Source organism: Macrobrachium nipponense, chromosome 24 (genome assembly GCF_015104395.2).
Source record: "Macrobrachium nipponense isolate FS-2020 chromosome 24, ASM1510439v2, whole genome shotgun sequence".
Classification (NCBI taxonomy): Eukaryota; Metazoa; Arthropoda; class Malacostraca; order Decapoda; family Palaemonidae; genus Macrobrachium; species Macrobrachium nipponense.
Window position 1 is genome coordinate 9,962,867 of NC_061091.1, and position 27,024 is coordinate 9,989,890.

Genomic DNA, 27,024 nt, shown 5'->3' on the forward strand with positions numbered 1-27,024 from the left:
TTGTATCATCAAACTTTCCTATTTGTAAAATTAGCCAACTTGGAGACAAATACCATTACTATACATTTTAGATGGGAAAAGTAACAACCTTCAGTGCATCACATAAATTGGGAAATGTAATTAATAATACAAGATTATGTGAAAGAGCTGATGAGATGTAGAGAGAGAAGCTTCAATGGTCACCTTTTGGCCTAGTAAGGTGATCTGATACCTCACATTTTGGTGGTTAAGGCCTACTTAGCTTCAACAGTGCAATCAGAAATTTAAAAAAAGTCTGCAGTGCTTAGGCTATAGCCCTGAATAATCCTGATGGGTTCCTTAGGCCTAGAGCCCTGAATAATACTGATGGGTTCCGATGCTTGGTCCTCAAGACCTAAATTTCATAATCAGTCAATCCTTAGGCCTAGGCTAGGTTTAAGGTATGCCATGTGAATTAAAATCTACCAGAAGCATCTTATCATTTTAGGTAATGTTAAACACTTCTTCATTATTCTTACGACAGGCATTAAGGTAGGGGCATTTATGACAGAAAATTTGAAATCTAGATTATATATCAGGCCTACAGTTCACAAAGGTTTAGGTATACATATACATAGTCATAGGCTAGGCTTAACTAGCTACTCGGCTATTTTCTACCTAAAAGTAGCCATGGGTGGCTACTTTTTCTCTAGTGATTTCGCACCAATTTATATTGATTACTCCAAAGAAGTAATTACTTTACCTCCAGACCGTTTAATATGACATGAATATTCCTCGATAAGCCGAACTGCTTTCGAAGAAAGGTTACAAAAGCAGGATTTGATCACCATATTTGCACAACTTAGCTACTCAAGGAAAACGAGTTACGAGAGACCAGGATCCTGTGGTTATTTACATTTGTCACCAAGAATCAAAACATATGAATTGAGTTCTTAAATTTAATTTAAATTCTTCATAAAAAGTAACTTTATTGGTGTAAATACACGTTTCATAATTATTTACATATTGTGTTATAATTATGTGTATAATTTGGTTCTTATATTGAGTCATGGCAAGTATGTGAATGCAGAAACTATGGGATTTTATTTTAGTAAGTGGCTATTTATGTAAACAATAGGCCAACTTGTTTACTCGTGCATAGTTTATGTCAAATTGTGTTCGTGTTGTCCTCTTTAAATCTCATTATTTTTCTTAAATTAACTCCAAACTGGCGTGATAATAGAATTATGATTATAACATCACATTGTTTATCACCCAAATGAAGTACGTCAGGAGAATTACGTAAGGTGTCATTGGCAGAATCACCACTAGGCTATTTAAATTTTGGATTTAGTAGCTATCAAGAGTACCTAATGGAGATTATGGGTATGTATGAGTACCTTATATCTTAAGGAATTCTTTTCGGGTACTCTCTGTTCTCACTTTTTTACCTTACAGGCAACTAGTAAAATTACATGGGAAAATACATTCTGGTTAGGAATCATAGGTAGGTCATTCTTTGGGTTACTTTGATGGTTTTTTTTTTTTTTTTTTTGGTTTAAAAGGCAGCCTTTGCAACATCTCAGTTGAACATCGAACCAAAATTCCAAATACTAGGTAGTAGGCTAAATAGGAATTGTATATCGGGGGAAACACCGCAGTGGATTCATCGTCGTCGCGTGGATCAGCCTTATTCACTCGATATGTAATTGGTGAAACAAGAATACAATTAAATCTTTAAGCATACCATTCAAAAGACTGAAGTTTTATCAACATAATGTGATATATGAAAGCGCCATTCGAACTAAAATAGGCATGTGAGGTCTTCGTAGAATGTGTTTTCAAGGCAGTTTTTAAATCCAATCTTTCGTCCACCGACTGAGGTGCCGTTCGTAACCGCAAAGGATCCAGCATCTTTCCCAGCCTTCCCAACACTCATTTGAACAATGTTAGCGTATATATGTAACGTTTATTGAGCTTACTCAAGATTGCAGTTGTAATCAGCACAATAAAACAACATTTTGTTGACTATATTAGTGAAAGTATGAAACTTCTTATTCCCGGGGTCATGGTTTGAACTGAAATGCATTTTTATCTTGTAATCGGTGGTTTTATCCATCACAACTGAAACTCCACAGTGCTTATTTGATTGTAATTTTACATGTTTTGGTCTTAATTCACTCCAAATTGCACTTGAACTACTACGTTGCGGTTCCTGGTTCCTAAGCGCTCACTCCACAAACACAGTTGCAGGCAGCACACTACTACACATTTTATGAGGTGCAAAGCTTTATTCCCTTAATTGTTTACTTTACTCATTATTTAGTTTAACTTTACTTTGTTACTTCAAAATGTTTATTTTATTCATGTCTATTATCCCTTTTTTGCAACCAATTAACCCCAACAATTTAGTGGAGCTTCACACATATGCCGATGCATTTACAAACTGTTTCCATGAATTCTAGTCTTCATAGTAATGCAATAATGATAAAATTGCTCTAATATGTATATATATTACAAATAGATATGCTAATTTCACTTATTTCCCCGGTTTTGTGTAAGTCTTATACCTAGTTTGAAGGGTAAACATATATCAATTGGCAACACTGATAAGAAATAGAAGAGCGCGAACAATGCCGTAGGTACTGTTCACAGCAAAACTGTTCCTATTTGAGTCTGGAATCTATTTACTTTTTCAACAACGAATATTTTCAAATTAGTAATCATGAATATGTAAAAAATTTATGCAATTCATGACCTTATACTGATGTTTAACTATTTATTTAAATAATTATCTAGTGCACGCTTCTTCTTCTTCTTCTATCAAAACATCGTAGTTTCCTTGGATAAGCCACGGTTGGTGTCATTGTTGACGATTGTTGTGAAGAAAGTGCCCCAGCATCTATGGGTACAAGTGGTGTACGGATTTAGCACGTGGAATGGAAAGTTTATTGACACAAGCAACTCCGCAAACATCGAGATGGCGTCAATCTTCTAAATTGTCGGTGTTATAAGTAAAAATTTTGAAAGCGTCATGGAGGTATGTTTGCACTGTTCATGGCTAGACTTTCATTAACTTCTATTTAATCTTAAAATATGACCTTAATTTCTAACTTTGGAGGAAATACTTACTTCAAAAGGATAGAGGTCTTGAGCTGTTGCTCTCACCACCAATGACTCGTGACTGGTGCCATCTCCGGTGTCAGGACGTGTTAAAATACTTTTTCGAAGGGTGGATCCACACGCGGTGAAAACTGGATTAGCTAGTCCAGTTGGTTGTTTCCCCTAAATAGCCTAACAAGAGTACTACTATAGCCTAGTCCTAAAATACATTTGTCGAAGAAAATTCGAAAAGAAAAATACAGCATGACAGATAGGCTACATTGATGCAGTTTAACCCAACCGTAACTAAGCTAGTCTGGAGATACAGGGCCATTCGTTTAACTTGCCTTAGAGCACAAAGGAAGTCATGGAGTAAGATAGGCGTATTAGGATGCATCCTACCCTAATCTTCCCTAACTAGCTAGGGGAGTTAAGTCCTTACTTGGCTAGGAAGGCTTTGGGCCCTTGGATCTGGCACCTAACCAAGGGTCTATTAAAATTTAGAGTACGATATGATGATGCATCCTAACCTTGAACTAGGGTACTGGGTCCTTAGCCTAATCCTCCCTAACTAGCCAGGGGAGTTGAGTCCTTACTTGGCTAGGAAGGCTTCGCCCCTTGGACCTGGCACCTAGCCTAACCTAAGGGTCTATTAAAACTTAAGAGTACGATATGATGATGCGTCCTAACCTTGAACTAGGGTACTGGGTCCTTACCCTGTTACCTAACCTGACCAAGAGCACCATAAATCATAAAAATAAAAATATCATATCAGGATTTTAAACTGACATCTTGCAGACTATGTAAGAGATAGTTACCCATCTGCTGATTTGTACCATTTAGCTTACCTATAGGATATATGTAGCTGTTTAATATAATTGTTTGTTTTTACATACAAAACACTGATTTGTTGAGATACATAGCTAATGTGATTTAAGTACACCAGGGGATAGTATCATTGTTGTAAGTGGAGTGGGCAAGGAGATTTAATCTTGCTGGGTGAGGATATGTATCCTAGGTTAGGGTATACGATGATTGATGACATCGTGGTGGAATGCACCCATATATTTATTTCGGACTGCTTGTCAGGTGTGATTTGCATTTTTTTACCAATATTGTAAGTGTAGTTTATTGCTTTTGTGTTAGGCTAACTTCCTCAGTATCTAAGTGTGATTTCCCCAATAGATTTTGATGGTATTTTAACAAATTTTCCTCAAAATAAGTTGGTTAGAGTAATGATCTCCAAGCTCTTGGAAATATTTACTGTGAAACAGCTTCAGTGAAAGCAAATGGCAAAAAAAAAAAAAAAGTTATGACATCACTTCTAAAACTATCGAAATAATATTTTACTTTAAATACTAAGAACTGTACTTCTTGACTTAACTCTCTTAAGCCAGACCTAGGAATGTATGTCCCTAAAATGTCACTGGATGCCAGGTGCCATGCCCCTAACCTGTCCCTGGTTGCCAGGTGCCTTGTCCCTAACCTATGATAGTAATGGGTCCTTAACGAGTTACTAATTACCATGTTCCTAATCAGCTTGGGGCAGGAATGCATTGGTAAGATTTAATTTTTATAAAAATACACATAATTGATTGGTGGTTCGTTTCGATTTAGCTAGCTTATCCCAGCTTGGGCCATTGCTTTGACATTGGGATGAAGGAGATTGAGTTTTTTTGGGGGGATTCTTTTACATCAGTGTCTAGCTTCTGAGTCGTAAAGTGTAATTTTTTGTCAGAGATTTTTATATATGGATATTGTCTTTTGCAGGGTTTCCATTCTGGGTCTGATGAGGCCACCTACTGACAAAATGTTGCTCCTACTCAAGGTATGTCTTCATGCTGTAGCACAGGGCTTCTTATTTATTTTTGTTATGGAAACTGAAGGACGTGCTGATGTATTTGTAACCTGCAGCAAATCCATTAATGTTACCTTTTTAGTATTCGATTGCTTGAGCATAGGGCATCTTTATTATGTCTGCAGCCTTCAGTGCTAATCATGGAAGCTGGCTCTTTTTTGGTGTAACAGAACAGCATATGTAGTCTGTCCATTCATGTATCTGGTTATGTGTGGGGATTGGTTTTAACCGATATTTCAGCTATAATTACAATCAAAGAGGGAGAGCTTTATTCACGCCTGTGGCCAATTGACCCATTCACTATAACGATGGATATTAGTTGATGCCATATTTCCAGCATGTACTTGCATTTAGAAAACCATTGCATGATTTAAGTGACTTACCAAGTAATTACATAGCTATAGTTTCTAATTTGCATGGCAGCCTTTATTTATAAAATAGCAGTAGCACTTTAGTAGTTTAGTGTAGGTGACAAGCCCTGCCCACTAACGGGAGCAGTGGAAATGACAGCAGAAAACCTCCTGTTTCTGCTGCTCTCAAGTAAATATCGGAGGTTTTTCAGCAGCTTTTGTTCATTGGTTGTATAACTGTATTTTGTAAACTTAATTTTGAGTAGCCTGCAAGCTTTGTTAGATTAGTAGCATTTAGGTTCAGGATTTTCATATCATGTCTGATTCTTGTCCCTCTAGCCTTCGCTATTGTAGCAAAGGTTGTAAGACCAGATTGACTAAATCTTGCTATGATTCACATTCAGTTTGCAGTAAGTCTTGGGGACAGGAGTGTAGTAGGGAGAAAACTTGTGCTGAATGTGTTGATTGGGATGAGAAAAAGTGGAATGTTCTTAGATCTCACCTAGACAAGTTAGAAAGGGCTAGGAAAAGGAAAGTGGCTTCTAGAGATGAATGACGGCCACATAGCCTAGAAACAACGCGTAACCTAGTTTAGAAGTTAGCCTACTATTCCTTCTACTTATATTCCTGACTTTTCTCCTAACCCTTGTCGTCCTACTTTTCATCCACCTACTCCCATGCCTTGCTCCCTTGCTTCCAACCCTTTTGCCATTGCCAGTCTCGAATCTAGGTTCAATAAGAAGATAGAGCTAGTGGGAAGTACATTGGCTGCCCCTGTCTCACCTACCTAGACTTTTTAATGAGGAGTCATCCGGACGACAGGACTAGACTCCTTCAGATGGTTCTTTTTCCTCCTCTCGCTTAGTTCAAAGAAGATATATATCTGTCATTACCGGGGAAGTTCCTTCTTTGGGAATCTCTGCCTCTTCCAAGGGAACTTCTGTGTTCTCATTGACTCTTCTTGACACTGCGTTCTCAAAGATAATGTTTTCGTCGGTGGAGCTAGACCACCTTGTTACGAAAATCTTTATTTTTTTTTTTTTTTTTTAGCTTCCTTTGACAGGGACAGCACCAGATTGCTAGGAGTCTTGTCCTGTGCAAACAAGGCTATTAGAGATGGCTCTATAGAGCCCAAACAAGGCTATTAGAGATGGCTCTATAGAGCCTTCCTCTCTTTTCACTTTGGCAGTACTTAAGAAGAGAGAGCTCTGGTGCTCCTTTACCACTAAGGGATTCACTCAGACACAGAAATCGGCTCTGGACCAACATCACCTCTTCCTCCAGGACACACTGTTTAGGAAATTGCATCTGACCTTCAGAAAAAGTTGATGCAAGATCTATTGGCTCATTCATCCAAGTGTCCCTAAGATTCACCTGCCTTTGCTCCCAGTATGGTCTCTCCCATCCAGCAGCAGCCCTTTAGGGGCAAGATACCCAGTACTCAATTTCAGACACGTTTACTCTTGGATGAGGACAAAGATTTTTTTTTTTTTTTTTTTTTTTTTTTTTTTTTTTTTTTTTTTAGTAAACTATGTTATTTTATGTTGTAGAGCCATTGCTCCTCATTGGGGAAAGCTACCCTGAGCTGATTAAGTACATAATACTTTTCTTCCAATTTGGGCTTGTTGTTTTTAGGTGTGAGGTATCACAGCAACTTGATTAGGTAGGTGGTAATTCTTAAGAAAGTGGACTCAATTAATGAAGATCCTCATCCAACAAGTACTTGCTATGGGATCATATTCATATGGTAAGCAGCAGTGAGGATAGTTATAATACAGGCAGCCCCGGGTTACACCTGACTAGCTTACGATGTTCCAAGGTTTTGATGCTCTTCAAATATATTCATCAAAAATTATTTCCAGGTTACAACGCATGCTCGTGGTTTACGACACCAATCCAACAGAAGACTGGAACTTTAACATAGCTCCAAAAGGGCAGAATGCTTAAAATTTGGAGGTTTTTTATGATAAGCTCAGTCAAAATACAGGTTATGTCGTTTTCAAGACACCCAAAGAATTAAAAATAAGGTTTTCTTACAATGTTCTATGATGTCCCAGGTTTACACCATTTTTCGGCTTATCTGTACTGCAAGAATGGAACCCCCATCATAAACCGGCGATTGCCTGTATCTGATAATTTGGTTAAATGGAATCTCTTCCCTGCCTCCAGATCACAATATTGGAGTCAGCGAAATGATAGAGGGTAGGTTTCACCTCAAAAATAATTATTTATATGATCAAATCAAATTTTTTATGTACTTACCCTCCCTCTATCTTTGAAAACTTTCCTCCTCCCCTCTTAAGAGATTAAGAGTAACCGGAACATTCGCTCTCTTATTCCCACCCTACAAAAGGTGGGGGAGTAACTACTGGGAGCGTTTGTTAACGATTGTTTCAATTTAACACTTGTCGAACCCATGCCGAGTACGTAGAGGGTAATTACCTAAAAAATTTATTTTATCATAAAAATCATTGTTACTCTTGAAATGAAAAACCATTAATTTCATTTTGGAGCATTCCTTTGTGCAAACTCCAAAAAATATCTTTAATTTTCTAATCCACCTGCCACTGCCATCAGTGTAGATCTTGTGTTCTACTGAACTATTACAAGATTAAGTGTTTTTTCTGAACCCCTTGCCTTAATAATGCCAGTCTAATTACTTCTCTTGGTACTTTGTCAACTACCTTCTCGTGATATACTAATATGTGGTATAATCTCTTCCTCTTCATGTGGTACTCTTCCTGTGGTTACCTCTAATAAAAACCTGCTAGGAAAATAACACAGCAGGTAGCATAGCTGAGGATGTTCCTAGATGTGTTTCATAACTATAATATTTAAGTTATGCACTATAGGAGACTAAGGAGCAAGACTGTGTCCCAAAATTTGTGAAAATCTTTCACACTAGGGCTATTCCACTTAACCCCATATGAATTGGAGAGTAGGGCTATCTCGTAAGTCTAGGATCCATGAATTTTACATAAGATTGCCAAATAGTGTAGTACTAGTATAATGTCGTGTAACATAAGCTAGCCTATTAGTTTTGAGCATCAGTAACTGTTTTGACATTTTATAAATATGGTACCTGGTGGCGTAGCTAGTAGTCTGTCAGTGGGTTGGCACCTAGGGGGCACAGCAGAATATGGGGGCAGGCCACTAGTCCTTGGAGGAATAATAAGATTATTCCTCCAAGCACTAGCTCGCAAGCCTATACAGCTGGAGGGGTTCGGGGTGGTCGTTGTAAGCCCCCCAAGAAAAATTTTGAAATGTGACCAATTTTAGAGGCATTCTGAAGCCATATGAGAAGGGTATTAGGGATTATTCTGAGACCAGCGGTGTATATTCAGGCATTATACAGGTATCTGTGATTCTGTTTTATTGTTTCAAGTAAAACAGATGTACAGAAATCAGGTACACTATAATTATACATAATTACAGAATAGGAATTACAGATATGAAACTGAAAAACATAAAGTGAGCTATGTAAAACATAAATTCCTGTGCATATAGAAATTGTAACATAAAGAACAAAAAAAATTGACTTTTTATAAGAATATTACCATGTAATAGTTACTCTTGATAAAAAATTAAATGGATGAACGAAATATATATATATATATATATATATATATATATATATATATCAGTCATATCACATTACCGTGATTCATATACAAATATCGAACTACAAATGTCCTTTAATATCTAATTCTCTCTACCTTAATAATATATTTTCATATATGTTTAACCGAGGAGGGGGAATTTTATTAAGCGATAATAGGATGGGCGATCGCCAGGCTCGAACCAGCGAACTCTCAATCCAGAACTGGCAGTGAAGCCTAAAACCACTACGCCACCGCAAGAGATATAAGTTCATGCCGCCTCCCAACTGAAATACTGTCGCGCGCAGGATATTTTTGTTTTTGGAGACTGCACAAGCCAATCTCGTCCCCCCCCCCCCCCTCGGTAGCGTAGTAGTGCTTTTGCCGCACGTAGTCATTATACAGTCATATCACATTACCGTGATTCATATACAAAATATCGAACTACAAGAGGGCTTGTGCAGTCTCCAAAAAACAAAAATACCTGCGCGCGACAGGTATTTCAGTTGGGAGGCGGCAGAACTTATATCTCTTGCGGTGGCGTAGTGGTTTTAGGCTTCACTGCCAGTTCTGGGATTGAGAGTTCGCTGGTTCGAGCCTGGCGATCGCCCATCCTATTATCGCTTAATAAAATTCCCCCTCGGTTTAAACATATATGAAAATATATTAATTCCGAGGTAGAGAAAATAGATATTAAAGGACATTTGTAGTTCGATATTTATATATATATATATATATATATATATATATATATATATATATATATATATATACACGCACACACCACATATATATATGTATATATATAATAATAATAATATATTATAATATATATATATATAATATATAACTATATATACATATATATATATGAAAGTGACAAAATTAGAAAAAAATTGCTTGCTATACATTATGTTTGATGAGGCAGGAGACTACTGCGACATGACTCATTTTAACAATATTCTCCTGTTCCTGTGATTTTCTGCAAGCCTATCTACAAATTCCTCTAAATCTAGTCTTTTAACTCAGATACTCTCAATTGATAGCACAGCTAGATTACTTAATGTCATTGCCCATTGCATTTCTGAGAGTAGTCTTAATTAATTTCAGAGCAGAGAAGCTTCTCTCTGCTGAAGCTGGCGACACAGGTAACACTACAGAGATTTTGGCTAGTCTGCAGAGTTCATGAAATGCCTCCTCTTATGAATTAAGAATTTTCAGTAAGTCTAACAATGATTTAGGTCTTTCAGTATCACTTACGTCCTTGTAGCGTCTTTCTAACATGTGTTTTGCAGAGTACAGCTCATGTTTGAGATCTTTAGTGTTAGCATTATAGGCATGAATAAGTCCACACATTTTCTCGAAAGATAAGAATTCCGTACTGTGTTGGTTTAATTGACTGTAATGCTTTTGCAAGTGTGCAGGTTTCATTACTGAACCACCTTTTCATTTCTGACAACATATGGTCTACGATAGGGTAAAAAAAAGTGAATTCATGCTGAATGCTTCACACAGCTCAAAGTGTGTGCTTCCTGGCTGTTTTCCAATAGAATCAACAACAACAAACCTCTGCAGTTTTGTTGAAATTCTACGTTTCCTTGATGGTCTACACTGAAGTATCAAAACCTTGAGCTGTGAACACTTCTCCACCTCAAAGAAGATGGATCTAAATGCATTTCTTCAAGTTGAACTGTTAGTTTTAATTAATTCTACAGCTTTTACTAAATCAAAGTTAGGTAACTGATTGTAGCATATTGAGCATTTATTTGGCATATCAGTCAGTCCTCTTGCATCAATAGCCCTATCTGCATTGAAGTCATCTGCTACTAAATAAAACGAGCATGCATTTAAGAGACATTTGATGTTGATTCCAAGCTGAGGGGAAACATTTATTATATTTGAAAGTATTTTGTCAATAGAGATGCCTTAGTGGGCCCGTGGCCAGTGGGTGGGCACAGGATTCTCGTGGCTGGGCCCATGCCCACCCTTAGCTACGCCACTGATGGTACCACACAAAGGAAACTAAAACTACAGGCAAGGTCGATTACTCTACAGTAGGTTCAGTATACCTGTGCTAGCCCTTCCTAGGCTAGCAGAAAACAAGCCTAATTTCTAAGTACGTACAGACCGTATTGTAAAATGCATGTGCCCTGGTTTTAATCCTTATTTCTATAAAGAAAAGTGACATCTAGGTTAGAAGTCTTTGATCCAATAACACAGTAGTAAGTCTTACTTTTTTTAAAGGTTAAGGCTATTCACTTTAGCAGTTGTTGAATAAGCATGATAGGGTGAATAATTCCACCAATTGTTGGGGAAATAAAATTGGTAGTTCGTGTCATTCCCAAATGATGGAATGAATATAACTGGTAGTATATTTGTTATAACCATTGGGTGCATCAGCCTTGTAATGTGGATTAACCAGTAGTTGGGTAACTAAGAATGTCGTATGATATTAGTGTGTTGTGGTTAATAACGATAGTGTTTTGTGATTTTCCAAACCATAGCGATACTAGGATTCTTATTGTAAAGTACTTGCAATAATACTTATTATTATTAGTCATAAGGGTTGTTTTGTAGCTATGCACTTAACCTTGGGTATACAACAATGGCCAATCTAGTGGTTGTCGTATGCAAAGTAAACAGGCATCCATAATTCTCTGCTATAAGATTGCTGTTCTGTAATGCATGTGCCTTTGCATTACTCATCTTGCGTGCTATTTTAAGCGTTTGTTATTCATTTGGGATGTATGGATGTGTTATTAAGAGTTACACTCTTTTTGATGGGTCAAATGCAATATATTGATACACAAATAGGCTAATTTATTTAAGACACAAAGTGGTGTTTTTTTTAAATTGTGTGAGCCATACAAGGGTAGGTGAACAAGGTATCAACCATAAATAATGTCGTAAAGGTATAATCTTCATGGTATCCAATAGAGAATGTTATCTTCTACTATTCCTAATTTGTTATTAACCAGTGTAGGCCTAGAAAAAAAATAGGTAATACAAGCCAATATGGTTTAAGTAAGAGGCATGAGAGTACCGCGAAAGCAGGAAGCAGGAACTCAAAAATACTCGTATATACATCGAATGGGTCTTCGGATAATGTAAACAACTGGGTGTGTAAACAGGTCAAGAGAATCTGCTGCTTATCTCCCGCAAACATCCAGAACAATGGAGCTCTCAAGAGTAACCATTGCGCTCGTGAATAACCTTCATAAAGGTGCGAAGGCTAGCATTGTTTTTACAGGAGGGAAAGTGTTCTATCTCGAAGGCTTCTTTCCTTGCTTGGCTAATGTCCTTCCTTGATTGCTTTCTTTTCACACGTGAAAACGAAAAATGTTGTTTTAGCAATTTCCAGCTGAACGAGATAAGAAAGCGAAGTTTATTTTGCAGTTTGCTTCAGTTAAGTGTGTTTATTCTTTGCGCTCGAGCTTGTAATGTATTTTTTAATTGGTTTCATAATTGGTTATTTGTTATTATTGCTATTTGTTATTATTGTTATTCAGTAAATGAAACTTGTTCATATGAAACGCTCACAGCGGCCATTGACGTGAAATTCAAGCTTCCACAGAATCGCCGATTAAGAAGAAAAATATTAATAAACAGATGAAAATGAATCAACAGGCAAAAAGAATAGTAGTAGGGTTGTAATGAATTGCATATTTGCTTGAACTTCTGAAGTTCCAATTGCACGACATCCTCTGGGAGGCTGGAAGTTCCACAGTCCAGCGGTGTGAGGAATAAAAGATACGGAACTGAGATGTTCGACAGGGAGGCACATTTACTGCATATTGGTGCTGCTGTTCAGCGAATATGGTTGCTCTCGGCAGATGAAGGGATCAGGGATCGGTTGTGAATGTGAATGATCTCTGTGGAAATACAACTTAGGAAAAAGTGACAAACAATAGACCATCCGTAGATGGTCCAAGTCATCACAGCTACTACTATTAGGAAACAGAAACCTACCACCACGAATTATTCTATGTAAAAAGAGATAAACTTCTGGCAGAAGCAGACATTCACAACGGAGAACAGTATTCCAGTAAAGGAAGGACAAATGACCTAAAACAGGTTGAATTATTTTATCAGTGTTATAAATAAATGAGGCCTAACAAACAATACCTAACTTTCGTGCGGCTTTTGCTGAAACTTTCATTAGATGTTTCTGAAAAGTTGAATGTTAACCGAAAGTTACACCTAGAATAGTTAAAGTTTCAGACTCATTCAGCAAAGTGCCATCCACCTGAAGGGGAGGATGAGGTGGAAAGTCTACACGAGATCTGATAATCAATAATGTTTTCGTTTTACTGGAGTTCAGCCTCATACTCCACCGACTATACTATTTCCTGATGAGGTCCATGTCCCGATCGAGGCTGAGGACAGCTTCATTTCTCGTAAGTGAAGCACTACACCCAGGGCCGGATTTAGGCATGTGGAGGCCCCTGGGCAATCTATGTGTGGAGGCCCACCCTGCTTGAGGCGGGTGGCGAGCAAAGCGAGCCTCACCCGGGGAGCACTGTAAGCTCCACCGGGAAATCATCATTGCCGGTCCTGCCAGTAATGAATTTTGGTCATCTTAATCACGTGTGGAAAATGACCTCTCCTGACTCTGTACACTCGAGTATAAAAAGATTATGAAAAACAGTTTCAAATAAATAGCATATGTTTTATTACCATAAATCTAAATATGTTTTATTCCTGACTGAAAAACTTTTATTCCTTATATATTTACTGAAATTAAAAATTATTTAAGCCTGGGTCCTTTTTTTGAGGCCTTTAAAATGTGGAGGACCCATGGGCAGGTGCCCTCTTTGACCCCCCCCCCCCCCCCCCTCTCAAATCCGACCCTGACTACACCCACAAGTGTTGCATCATCGGCATACTGAACAATCTTGTTTTCCAGGCCAACAACTGTATCACTTGTATACACTAAAAATAACAGTGGACCAAGAACACTACCACGTAGAATTCCAGACACAATAGGTCTTGGTTCACTAAAGCTGCTGTCCACAGCAACTTGACATCTTGAAGTAATCCTAAATGTATCCACCCACTTGAAGATTCTGAAGTTTATAAGTAGGTGCCTTGTGGTTGACTAAATCGAAGGCAGCACTAAAATCTGTTTGACTTACTCTGATCTAGTACCTATCTTAATCTTAAGAGACACACTAGAAACTTTATTTATTTTATTTTATTATTATTTTTTTTTTTTTTTTTTTTTTTTTTTTTTTTTTTTTTTTTACAAAACAAAGGGAAGACACCATCAGGATCTCCACCCCAGCCATCAAGATTAGTAACTACAAAATATTCAGGAATCATATATTTATTAACTTTTGAAGATGCTGTGCATCCGTTGTTAAATGTCAACTTTAATCTAAACTGATTCAAGTGACATCTCTCTCTCTCTCTCTCTACTGCGTTCGGGCTGTTATATGTCCGTTTAGAATCTAGGCTGATTACGTTGCTGTATTATTCTGATGGGACTCTCTCTCTCTCTCTCTCTCTCTCTCTCTCTCTCTCTCTAATGCGTTCAGGTTATTATATGTCAATTTAGAATCTAGACTGATTACATTGCTGTATTAATCTGCTTTGACTTGAATTAACTCTCTCTCTCTCTCTCTCTCTCTCTCTCTCTCTCTCTCTCTCTCGTTCAGGTTATTATACGTCAATTTAGAATCTAGACTGATTACATTGCTGTATTAATCTGCTGGGACTTGAATTAACCCTCTCTCTCATGCGTTCAGGTTGTTATATGTCAATTTAGAGTCTAGTAGACTGATTACGTTGATGTCCACTCAGAATCTGGATTGATTACGTTGTTGGAGTATCCATCTAGGACTTGAAACTTTAATTACCCTCTCTCTCTCTCTCTCTCTCTCTCTCTCTCTCTCTCTCTCTCTCTCTCTCTCGTTGAAGAAAAGATACCTGGAATTGCATCTCCCATTTGGGGGCTGGTAATGAGTCGAGCGATAATTCTCTCCGTCCATTTGTGTTCTTCCTCGACCTAATTATTTGAGAAGAAAGGACAGTTTTCAGCTCTTCATCCCCCTAACATTCTGCGCCCGTTCTCTCTCCCCCTCCTCGTTTACTGGTTGTGGTTGTTCCTCCTTCATCAAGGCTTCCTTTTATTTTTTCATATTTATACGCTTTGTATGCTCTTAACCCGGGACACATTTAGTCGTATACTCAGCCATGCAGAAATGGGTGTCGTGTGACGCTATCTTTCCCGCGCATATGATGTTCCCGTGTGTGTGTTTGTGTGTTTTGATGGCTCATGGCATCCCCGGGTGTTAATTTTACCATTATTATTATGATTATTATTATTATGCATCCTTCACTTCGTATGCGTTCGTTATACCTCCCGCAGAAATGCTTTTTATTTATTATTATTATTATTACGTCTCCATTGAATGCTGGGATCATAGCGTTATGATGCTCAGGCATTTTTTGTGTGCTTCGTGTTGTCTGCGTTTGTCTTCTCTCAACAATTACAGGATTTACAGGATGGTCGAGGTGGCAGTGTTACTGCTACTGTTGCTTTTTCTTTTTTGGGTTTCTCATTAGTGGGTGTAATGGTTCGTTGATTATATATATATATATATATATATATATATATATATATATATATATATATATATTATATATACACGTTGGTATGCGTATGTGTGCACGTGTACGTATGCATTTGTGCACTAGATGCCTAGTCCTTTAGAGAATGCCCGACAAAAATCCATTTAAATAGGACATTTTAACGGGACTAAATATCTATTTTCAATCTTTGTCTTCCGACTGATTTGACAGAACTGTGCTAGACCCAAGGACCCGGTTATCGGAAAGTATAGGACTATAATACCCCTCTAGGTTCGTCAGTTGTTGCCCGGATAATTTGAAGCTCACTGAACAAACGATGCTGGAGAATATTTTAATTTTTCATTTTTTTTCCATCAGAGCGCTGGAAGTACTTTTTTTTCGTTTTTTTATGTTCCAGAACTTTAATCATAACGTGATTAGTGTTTAGCGAACTGGGCAGTTTTATTTTGTTACTTTCGTTGTTAGGGGAAACGAAAATATTATACCACGCTCAATAGGGAAGATAGTCTCCGTCAAACTATTTCACTCCGTAAAAGTTACCTTCATAGAGAGGGAGAATTAGCGGCTTATTCAAGCGCCATTCATTGCGTCTCGGTTTAATTCCTAGTCGGGGTCGCAAGTTCCTCGTTGGACGAGTCAGTTACGTGCTCGACTACCGATCTCAGGCGGGCCCCGGGTTCGATTCACCCTCTGCCATCGAGAAATAAGAGGAATTTATTTCTGGTGATAGAAATTCATTTCTCGAGGTGGTTCGGATCCCTCATTAAGCTGTAGGTTCCAATGCTAAGTTGGTAAAACTAAGATATACTTAACTTGTAGTCGGGGTCGCAGTTATCGACGAGTGTTTTCTAGGTGCTTCTCAGACCAGTTGTGAGTGATGTGATGATGATCCCATTACTTTTAACGGGAGTTATGACGTTATACGTGTGTGGATTAAACAGAACATGAGCTCCGAGAATACGTTTGAATAATACAAGGTCATTTTTGTGGTGTGTTTGCATACTGAATTGTCTATTTGATATATATATATATATATATATATATATATATATATATATATATATTATAATTATATATATATATATTTTATGCCTATAATTCGGTCTCGATTTTGCTAGATTTTACCATTTTTGTACTGTATATATAATTTTTATTAGTTCTTATAGGAATATGAAGCTGTATTTTGTATTGAGTGAATTTCGTGTTGCAGTTATAAAAGGTGCAGCGGCCATTGCGACTGATTATAGTTTCATTTTGCAGTTATCTTTTGCGAGGAATTTTGCGATTTACAATAAAACGAAATTTCATTTAGAGTGATATTCGTAACAGTTAATCTCACTACGCCATGCCAAAATTTCTTTGGGTTATTATTTGAAATTATTAAATCAGGGTTAGAGGGAATCTAGTATTGTTTCCGACATGCTTTCTAAGTTGTCTTTATTGCCCCTGAACTTTTGACCCTCTGCTTATACAATAAACAACTTTTATCTCTGTACAGTTTTAAATCATCTATTTTCAGTTTCATGGCTAAATTCACGCTGCGCGCTGACTTTTGCCGTTATGAATTGTGGAAGTTCAGCATTATATACCTGCAGTTTCATTTTGCCGCCACGTTTGTTTTCATTTCTGCCCGCTGAACAACACCGTTTGTAATCATCTATATATATATATATATATATATATATATATATATATATATCAAGTACATGGGTGCACTATATGGTATGTATCGTAGATATTGTACTGATATATATATATAGTATATATAGATATTACTTAGTATACTAAGATATATAATAATATATATATAAGTGCATGGGTATCCCATAACTATATGTGAGTTTGTTTGTGCTTATATATATAATATTATATATAGATATATATATATATATATATATATATATATATATAGTATATATATATGTATATAAGTGCATGGGCTATACATATATATGTGTGTGTTTGTGTTGCTTATATTATATATATATATATATATGTGTATATATAATACTAGAATAACCATGCAAGTTGCACAGGCTCTGAGCGTTTCGTAATATGAAACTTCCAGAATTTTTGCTTAGAATTTTTGCTTCCTTCAGACTTAAAAAGTTATTAATTTTAGAATTATTTTGATTCAGAATTACCTTATTTATGAAACAGAGATGAATGGGTTCCGAATTACCGGGCTCTTGGATAATGAAATATATTCTTTGGAAGATGATTATCCACTAAATATGGGTTCCTGGATCGCGATTAGGGTAATATTGTACGGGTCTATCCAATTAGTCACTTTAAGAATCTTATCTTTTGAGTGGAAGAGAAACCTTAGAAGTAACTTGCGAAGCCTCTGATTACTTCCGGTGGAACCTACTAATTTTGTCTGAGATTATTTTATTTAATCAGGGATTTTGTACATATGTATGTATCTATAATTGTATATATTATATGATATATATATATAATATATATATATATATATATAAATGGTAGGTAAAAATTATATACATATAAATAATTAATTTATATTATTGAATTATTATATAGTGTATTTATTATTATATATAATTAAAAATATATTTAATATATATATGGTATAATTATATAAAATATATATATATATATATATATATATATATTATAGTATTATATATATGTATATATCTATATCTATATATATATATATACTATATAGATATATATATATATATATATATATGTGTGTGTGTGTGTGTGTAGTTTTATATATATATATATATATATTATATATATATATATATAATATATATATATATATAGTGTGTGTGTGTATTCTAACCACTATGAAGACAGGAGTATGTGGCTAGTTGTACACCTGCAAAACAGTCCATTCCCACACTGTTCGTCCGCTGTCAATTCGTTTGTCAAAACTTCGCTGAAAGGTTTGAGGACATATATAGTAGGTGATATGTTCAAACGTGTGGTGCAGGCCAGCTAAATGTAGTACCTGACATGACCTGGCTTCCACAAATAGCAATATAGATATACTTGTCAGTTATGCAAAATGTGTTTCAAAGGGCGGGGATGCTGAGCTGCCCATTGGTATGTTGCTTGTGGCATCAACTTTGCGTGTAGTGAAGTTATTAGACTTTTTTTTTTGTACATTTATATGTAGTAATCATGCTCTTTCTTTGAATTTGTTTTCATGATGCCTGGTAATTTCTCTCTCTCTCTCTCTCTCTCAAGGTTAAAATAAATTTATTTTTGCACGTAGTAAAATTTTCCTAAATTAACTTTCATTAGCGCTAACATATATCTGTCTGTCTGCCTGTCAATAGCAAGGTTAACAACAAGTATCTCGGCATGTAGTAAAATTAAAATTATTAGGCATTTTGTTCATTTATCTGTTATACTCTCGCTTGTTCTTTTAATTCGCTGGCAATAGTGCCTGCCAGCTCCCTCTCTCTCTCTCTCTCTCTCTCTCTAAAGGTGCGAATCACTTCAGAAGTGGTAAGCTGCTTCTTGAGCTGCTCGTTCGGAAACGTTGTGACACCATTAGGTCGGAATTACGAATTCGAAGGCTATTCAACTTAGGTGATGGTGGTGGTGGTGGGCCGTTGTAAGGGTAGCTTCGCCCGTAATGATTTCGTTGTAAGAGGATTTCTGGCAAGGGGGTATATAACTTTTGATGAGGGTGAACAAACCTATTTGGCGCCCAAATGGAAAATTGAATATGGGTTTTTTTTCCCCACTCGTTTTATTGAGGTAAGGATTACGCAGATGAGCTTAGAATATTCTTTTGCACCTTTTAGAGGTGAGGAGAGTCTGCTAAATGTTGTCGTTATTATTATTATTATTATTATTATTATTATTATTATTATTATTATTATTATTATTATAGACTCATGATTGCAAGGGAAGGAGATGGAATACCACGAATTTGCCTAACAAGCTTTCACAGGTTCTCAAAAAAGGAATTATAATAATAATCTTTATTTAGTGTAAAATTCATATCAAGATAAATTATATATTTAATGCTTATTATTATTATTATTATTATTATTATTATTATTATTATTATTATTATTATTATTAAAGGACGTACGTTGTTAAGGAACAATCTAGTAAACACGAATTGGCCTAACATTCTTTCTCAGCTTTTGAAAATGAAATAATAATATGAATATGAATATGAATAAAAATAATAATGATGATAATAGAAATAACCTTTATATAATAATAATAATATTGTCTTCATTATATATATCTATTTATTATATGTACGTATATTATATGCATTGCTGTACACACACACACACACACACACATCCTTTGTTTTCCGTGTCAACAGGTCCCGAAGATTCCCTCAAAAACTCCCTGTGTCAATCTCTGAAAACTGCAGGGAATTAGGCTGTGACGTCAATTTGGCTCATTCTTTGGCGGCGTCCAAGAATAGAAGTGCGGTGGGGTTGGTGGTGGTGGTTGGGCGGGGGGGGGGGGGGGGGAGTGGGAGGGGGGGGGGAGATAAGAGGGCTCGCTGTTTTCCAGTCGCTCCCTTTTGATGTTATTTTGGGAGTGTCTGTGGCGATTATTGTTATTGTTATTGTTACTGTTATTATTATTGTTAAGGCTGTAACACATTTTGATGTGTTAAGGTTGTAACACAGAGCTGGGATTAAAGCTGTAACACAGTGCTGTATTAAGGTTGTAACACAAACTGCTGTTTTATTTCTAGACGCATGCAATGTTCACATCCGTCCTGAACGCTCCGCAATTTTTTTTTTTTTTTTTTTTTTTTTTTTTTTTTTTTTTTTTTTTTTTTTTTTTTTTTTTAGCTGATAGGTAAGATGGGTGAAAGAAGAGTGAGGGTAGTTAGCCCCCCATTGCCAGTGAATTGTTTGTAATACTGAAAGTTATAATCACTCGGTCAAGTATTTTCCATTGTATATATTACGAGTGTGAATTGTTTGCATGTGGATAGCGCCCTCCTTTAATCATGCAGAAGGATGATAATGCAGATAATTGTAATAAAAAGAAATGGGTGTTGGCATCTCCCTAAAGTTACCCCATCTTGAGGAAGGAAAATAACAAGACAATAAACCTTGAGAAAGGAAAATAACAAGACAATAAAGCTTGATAAAAGAAAATAACAAGATAATAAACCTTGAGAAAGGAAAATAACAAGAAAATAAACTTTGAAAAGGAAAATAACAAGACAATAAACTTTGAGAAAGGAAAATAAAAAGATAATAAATCTTTAGAAAGGAAAAGAACAAGTTAACAAACCATTAAAAAAGGGCAATAACAAGACAAGAAGACTTTATAGAAAGGAAAATAACAAAACATTAAACCTTGCTTTTAGAAATGAAAATAACAAGACAACAAACCTTTAGACAGGAAAGTAACAAGACAAATCTCTAGAAAGGAAAATAGCAAGATTATAAATCTTGAGAAAGGAAAATAGCAAAACAATAACAATTTAGAAAGGACCATAACAAGACAATAACCCTTTGGAAAGAAAAATAAGATGATAAACCTTTTGAAAGGAAAATAAACAAGACAATAAATCTTTAGAAAAGAAAGCAACAAGAAAGGAAAATAACGAGACAGTAAAACTTGAGGAAGAAAAATAAGACAATAACTATGGGAAATTTAATTAACATGACAATAAACCTTTAGAAAGGAAAATAACAAGAAAAACCTTTAGAAAGGAGGATAAGAAAACATTTAATCTTTAAAAGGAAAATAACAAGACGGTAAACCTTGAGGTAGGAAAATAAAAAGGCAGTGAACCTTGAGGAAGGAAAATATTAAGACATTGAACATTTAGAAAGGAAAATATTAAGACGATAAACTCTTAGAAAGCAAAATAACAAGACAAAACTATAGATAGAAAAATAACAATACAGTAACGCTTTTGAAAGGAAAATAAAAGGACACTAATCCTTTAGAAGTGAAAATAAGACAAACCTTTAGATAGAAAAATAACAAGATAATAGACCTTTAGAAAGGAAAATAACAAGACAATAATCAAGGATTTTTCGTGTATGTAAAATAGTCATTGAGCGAAATTGATATCAGTTTACTACTAGCAGGATGTAATTTGAATGAAAAATTCCCCAATTTAACCTCTCTCTCTCTCTCTCTCTCTCTCTCTCTCTCTCTCTCATTAACTGTTTTTACTTTTCTAAAATGCAAATCCTGTTATTTATTGCTCATTAAGTTCCAATGTACGTTTCGAAATGGGTCATTAGGGAAGTTTATATGCTTTTTAATAAGCAGTTTTTGTCAGGTAATAATTATGCAATTATTTTGTTGCGTCTCTCTCTCTCTCTCTCTCTCTCTCTCTATTATATATATATATATATATATATATATATATTATATATATATATGGCATATATATATATATATATATATATATATATATATATTTATTTATATACATATATATATAGTATATATTATATATATTATATATATATATTTATCTCCTTCGTTATCAATATTTTATACTTGCTGCCGATGCAATAGGCAGACTTACGTTGGAAACACGCGCCGCTTGCTTAAGGTGAGATGTGATGCACATTTGGGTATTAGTTTCCGTGAACCGTCCAACCCAGAACTATCTAATATTAGGAATCATGGGAGATTTTCTAAAAATAATATAAACTATAAGGATTTCAAGATATTGTTATCAAGTCCATACGAACACCACCTTCCAATTTTAGAATCTCTAGCTATAAAGAAACTAGTTCCAACCTTAAACAACCACTCTTTATCTGTTGCCTTGTTCATAGCTTAAACCAGCCCCTTCTTCTGGTTTACTTTCGATGCGTTTCCCATACAGCAACCGAACGTCGTTAAGACAAGGTGTGTGTTTTAACTATTCATAACTTTTGATAATTATTTTTATTTTCTTTTTATAGATCTTGTTTTATTTTATTTTTTAGAGTAACTTGTATTTCAATGTTGTAACTTTTCATTTAATATTTTATTCAATGTGTTTTTCATGTCAACAAAAATAATTTAATGCTGTATTGTATATAAGTTTTTTATCTTTCATTTTAGCCTGGATGATGAGACATTGGTCTCGAACGTCGCGATACGAATAAAGTGACACATGATTAATGCTATATTTTCAACGGCTTCTTTATATATATATATATATATATTATTAGATATATATATATATATATATATATATATATTATATTTATATATTTATATTATATATATATATATATATACTGTGTACATATAGTACATATCATAATGTTGACATACTAGATTCAACATGTTACTTATTGAATCTAAGAGAGAAGGTCACGTAAACGTTTTACTTAAGAGGTCAAAGGTCAAATGGGAATATGCCCCCAGCGAGGCATTGTGTTTCACAACCACATCTTGAATGAACGATATAAAAAGCGTTATTCCAGAGTAGGTGAGAGACTCTCTCTCTCTCTCTCTCTCTCTCTCTCTCTCTCTCTCTCTCTCGATCGTCTCATATCTCTCTCTCTCTCAAGTAATGTAGGTTATGTATATTCTGTCTTCGTGTAATTTAATGTCTCTGATTTAGTTGTTCTTTCTGATGTAAAATAACACATTGGGTAGGATTAGCTAGTGTTATCTTACCCACAAGTGCTGTGACCTTTACCCTGGATATAATTTAACGTTTATTAAAGTAATGCACGAAGTGCTTGCATTTGTTTTCGTGGGAGCTGAATGTGTTTGTGCATTTTTTTTATGAAAGCGCAAAGCTTGCAAGATACAAGAGCAGTTTCTCTGAGACATTTCAACATTTTCCCTTCGAACTGCGCAATGAATATTTTCCTGGATATATATTTAACGCTGATGTAATTTGTGCTTGCATTTGTTTGCATGAGAGCTCGGAGCCCACTAGAAGCTGGAGTGCGTTCTCTTGAAGTATTTCAACATACTCCAGAACTCCGTGCTAAGTATTTTCATCGATATATTTTAGCGTTTATACATAACTGATTTATATTATGCTGGCAATTGTTTTTATAAAAGCTCAAGAGACGAGTACGTTTTCTCTTAAATATTTGCGGCAACTTTCTTTCAAACTGCGCTAAGTGTTTTCCTGGGGTTAGTATAAGCATTTGTTGACGAAACTGTTTACAGTAATGTACAAAAATATATAGGATATAATATATAAGCTTTACAATAATACGACCATCACCTATACGGGGGTAAAGACTAAATAATTATCACAATCGTCCATTATTTTATAGAATTACATCATTTGTGCACATAACCATTAAAGCAAAATACAACAATTGAAACTAAGAGCACTTATGTCTGTTTACCTCAATTCAACATTCTTCCCTCGAAGTGTTCACTAAGTAGCCAATACCGGTGTGAGTGTAGAAGTTACCGCTTCCGTTTTGCACCAGAAAGATCAAGTGTATTGGATATTTGTTCAGGGACCGGTGACAACTATATGCTAAAAGACGGCAGTAAACTTTTGGAATACTGAAACAAATAGATATTGAGATAGATAAAGTAAGCTGTGCTGTAGCATTTATTTGGTGTCTAGGTTGGTTGTGTTTGTTGTTCCAGTTGGAGGAGGTAATTTAATTTGTAATAACTAAGACATCATATATATATATATATATATATATATATTTATATATTATATATATATAATATATATATACATATACATATACGTATGTCACTTTATTAGCATGTGACCATAAATTTAACTAAGGCCACAGGAGAAATAAAAGAAAAGTACCAAGCGCTTTCGTATTATTTTAACACATTTTAAAGGTACAATTGTATCCTTAAAGTGTGTTGAAATGGCACTGATCATTATTCGGAAGATCAACCGTATTTACTTAGTATATGGAACACGCCCACCATAGGGGCCATTGACTTGAAATTCAAGCGTCCAAATAATACGGTATTCATTCGAAAGGAGCAACAGAAGGTAAAGGGAAATAAAGAAAAAGGAGATTAGTATTTAGAATTACAGATATAAAATTAGAAAATTGATTATTATAAATGAATAAAGTGCATTTGATTGTATTCTTCCCTTGACTTTATGTTTGGTTTGTCAGAACATTATTAGGAAATGTAATTGAAGGGAAAAAGTAGACAGATCTTATTATTATTATTATTATTATTATTATTATTATTATTATTATTAACAGTAGTAGTAGTATTAAAAGTCATTACGTCATTCGCTAAACCTTCTGCAATACTCTAATGTATATTTTTGATATTGATTTAATTCTCGTAATATTTACTTTTTGTAATATTCATGCTTATTATTTGTTTTTCTCAATATCTATTTGTAATATTTATTTCTTGCCGCCTACCCCTTTCTCCTCCCGCGACTTCCCTCATTCGCTTTCTCGTCTTTTCCTCCCTTCCTTCCTTCCTTCCTTCTTCCTGTCTTCGGGAGAGGGCCAGAGACACTTCTTCGTCGTATCTCACTTATCTCGTCCCACCAGATACGAGCTCTGTTGACTTACTGGCCACTGCGCACTAAGTCGTGGCCTTTTTTTTTTTTTTTTTTTTTTTTTTTGTGTGTGTTGGTTGTCAGTGGAGAGGAATGGAATTCTGTAGTGTGGAGGGTGGAGGTTTTTTTGTGTTCGGTAAATAATAATAATAATATATACCTATGTGTGTGTATGTAGTACGTACATACATACATACATACATACACCATGCATGCACATATAAGGAATATCATATATATAATATATATATATATATATATAGTAGTATATATATATATAAACATATATATATGTATATATTATATATGTAGGTATATGATATATATATATATAGTCATTTATATATATATACTAGATATACTATATACTACATATATATATAGTATATATGTAAGAATTAATCAATAAGCCATTTATCCTAATTATGGATGGCTCCAGAAGAAACATAAGCCAGGAGTCAACAATGATTCCACAATCATACTTTCACCAGTGAGAGTTGAAGAAAGCAGCATTTTGGTCAGGGATTTGGAAAGAATAAGAAAGATGACACTGTAATAAAGAGAAAATGTTGATAAGGGCCAATTCTTTTTTTATTTCGATGATCATCGAAGTAATATTTCAGAACGCAGAACAATAAGAGATCAGGTGTAATTTGGGAGGAAAGTAATGTCAATCATAGGGTTTAATTTTCTAACCCAAGTTTCACCCAAGATGAAAGGCAAATTAGGTTTTTGCTCTCGGTTACTTCGTAATCTGTTTGGATACCTGGCTTTCATTCTAGAAACTTCTGAATGATACACCCTGTTTCTCTAAACAAACTTGAATTCATGTTACCCCTTTCATCAACAGTTGTACTGTGCAAACAATTTAGTTCTGGAGTCTTCATCTTCCCTCTCTCGTTCTTATTCAGGATCCACACCTAACTTCCATTTAGGAAATTTGGTTAAATAAACCCTTTATACGTCACAACTTTTGCTCGTATTAAATCGTAATTTTGTATTGCAGAAATATGATGATTCTAAATGAAAGTAGGTCTCACTACAAAATCTTCTCTTTAGTGAGCTACTTATAACATGAATAAAATATTCTCTTTAGTAAGTCACTGTAATATAAAATCTTTTCTTCAGTGACTCACTGCATTAAAAATCTTCTCTTTGGTGACAACATTATAATTATATAATATAAAATCATCTCTTTAGTGATAAGATATGATAAAAAATCTTATATTCAGTGACTCATTATAATATAGAGCCTTCTTTTTAGTGACTCGGTGTATTAAAAACCTTCTGTTAGTGACTCAGTTTGATATAAAACCTTGTCTTTAGTGACTCATAATGATACGAAATGTTTTCTTTAGCGGCTAATCATAATCTTTTTCTCTGCCGATATGTCGTCATCATTCCACGATTTCTTCATCAAGAGAAAAACGTTCCTCTCTGCTTCAGGTTGTGAAACTTCGAAAACATTCATAGTGCGACTCCTTCCTGGTGTAGGTTGGACTATTTGGTTTTTTTTGGCAATGGAAGACTATCTCGGCCGGTGAAAGAAAGGCATGCGGTTCTTTGGTGAATACTGATGTAGGTTGGACTATTTGTGGCCATGGAAGCTATCTCGGCCCGGTAGAAAGTGCATGGATTCTTTGGTGAATACTGATGTAGGTTGGACTATTTGTGGCCATGGAAGCTATCTCGGCCCGGTAGAAAGTGCATGGATTCTTTGGTGAATACTGATGTAGGTTGGACTATTTGTGGTCATGGAAGCTATCTCGGCCCGGTAGAAAGTGCATGGATTCTTTGGTGAATACTGATGTAGGTTGGACTATTTGTGGCCATGGAAGCTATCTCGGCCCGGTAGAAAGTGCATGGATTCCTAAGGATGACTATACTTCATAACAGGCTACATACAAATGAGAGGCAGTTGATGGCTATACATGCTACTCTTTTGAGCAAGAGCCCGTGCTTGTATAAGGGAAGTTTATTATAACTACGATAACGGGATCAAACTTCTTGTCAACTTCGTGTCAAACTTCGTTGCCTTACACGTCTGGTCACATTTCCCATCTAGATGATATGAAGCATATTTATTTATTTATTTATCAC

The 27,024-nt window shown here is 35.3% G+C and overlaps 2 long non-coding RNA genes across 4 annotated transcripts in view; one reads left to right on the forward strand and one right to left on the reverse strand.

Moving 5' to 3' along the window:
* LOC135205437 (uncharacterized) overlaps positions 1-854 on the reverse strand; it is a 222,642-nt gene extending 221,788 nt beyond the window's left edge. For all 3 annotated transcript variants that reach the window (XR_010312534.1, XR_010312532.1, XR_010312533.1), the window contains exon 1: positions 722-854. This is a non-coding gene — a long non-coding RNA (uncharacterized LOC135205437). The remainder of the gene's footprint in view (positions 1-721) is intronic.
* A 247-nt stretch (positions 855-1,101) lies between these two features.
* The window catches only part of LOC135205440 (uncharacterized), a 236,430-nt gene continuing 210,507 nt past the window's right edge, over positions 1,102-27,024 (forward strand). The window contains exons 1-2 of the long non-coding RNA XR_010312535.1: positions 1,102-1,344; positions 4,831-4,888. This is a non-coding gene — a long non-coding RNA (uncharacterized LOC135205440). The remainder of the gene's footprint in view (positions 1,345-4,830; positions 4,889-27,024) is intronic.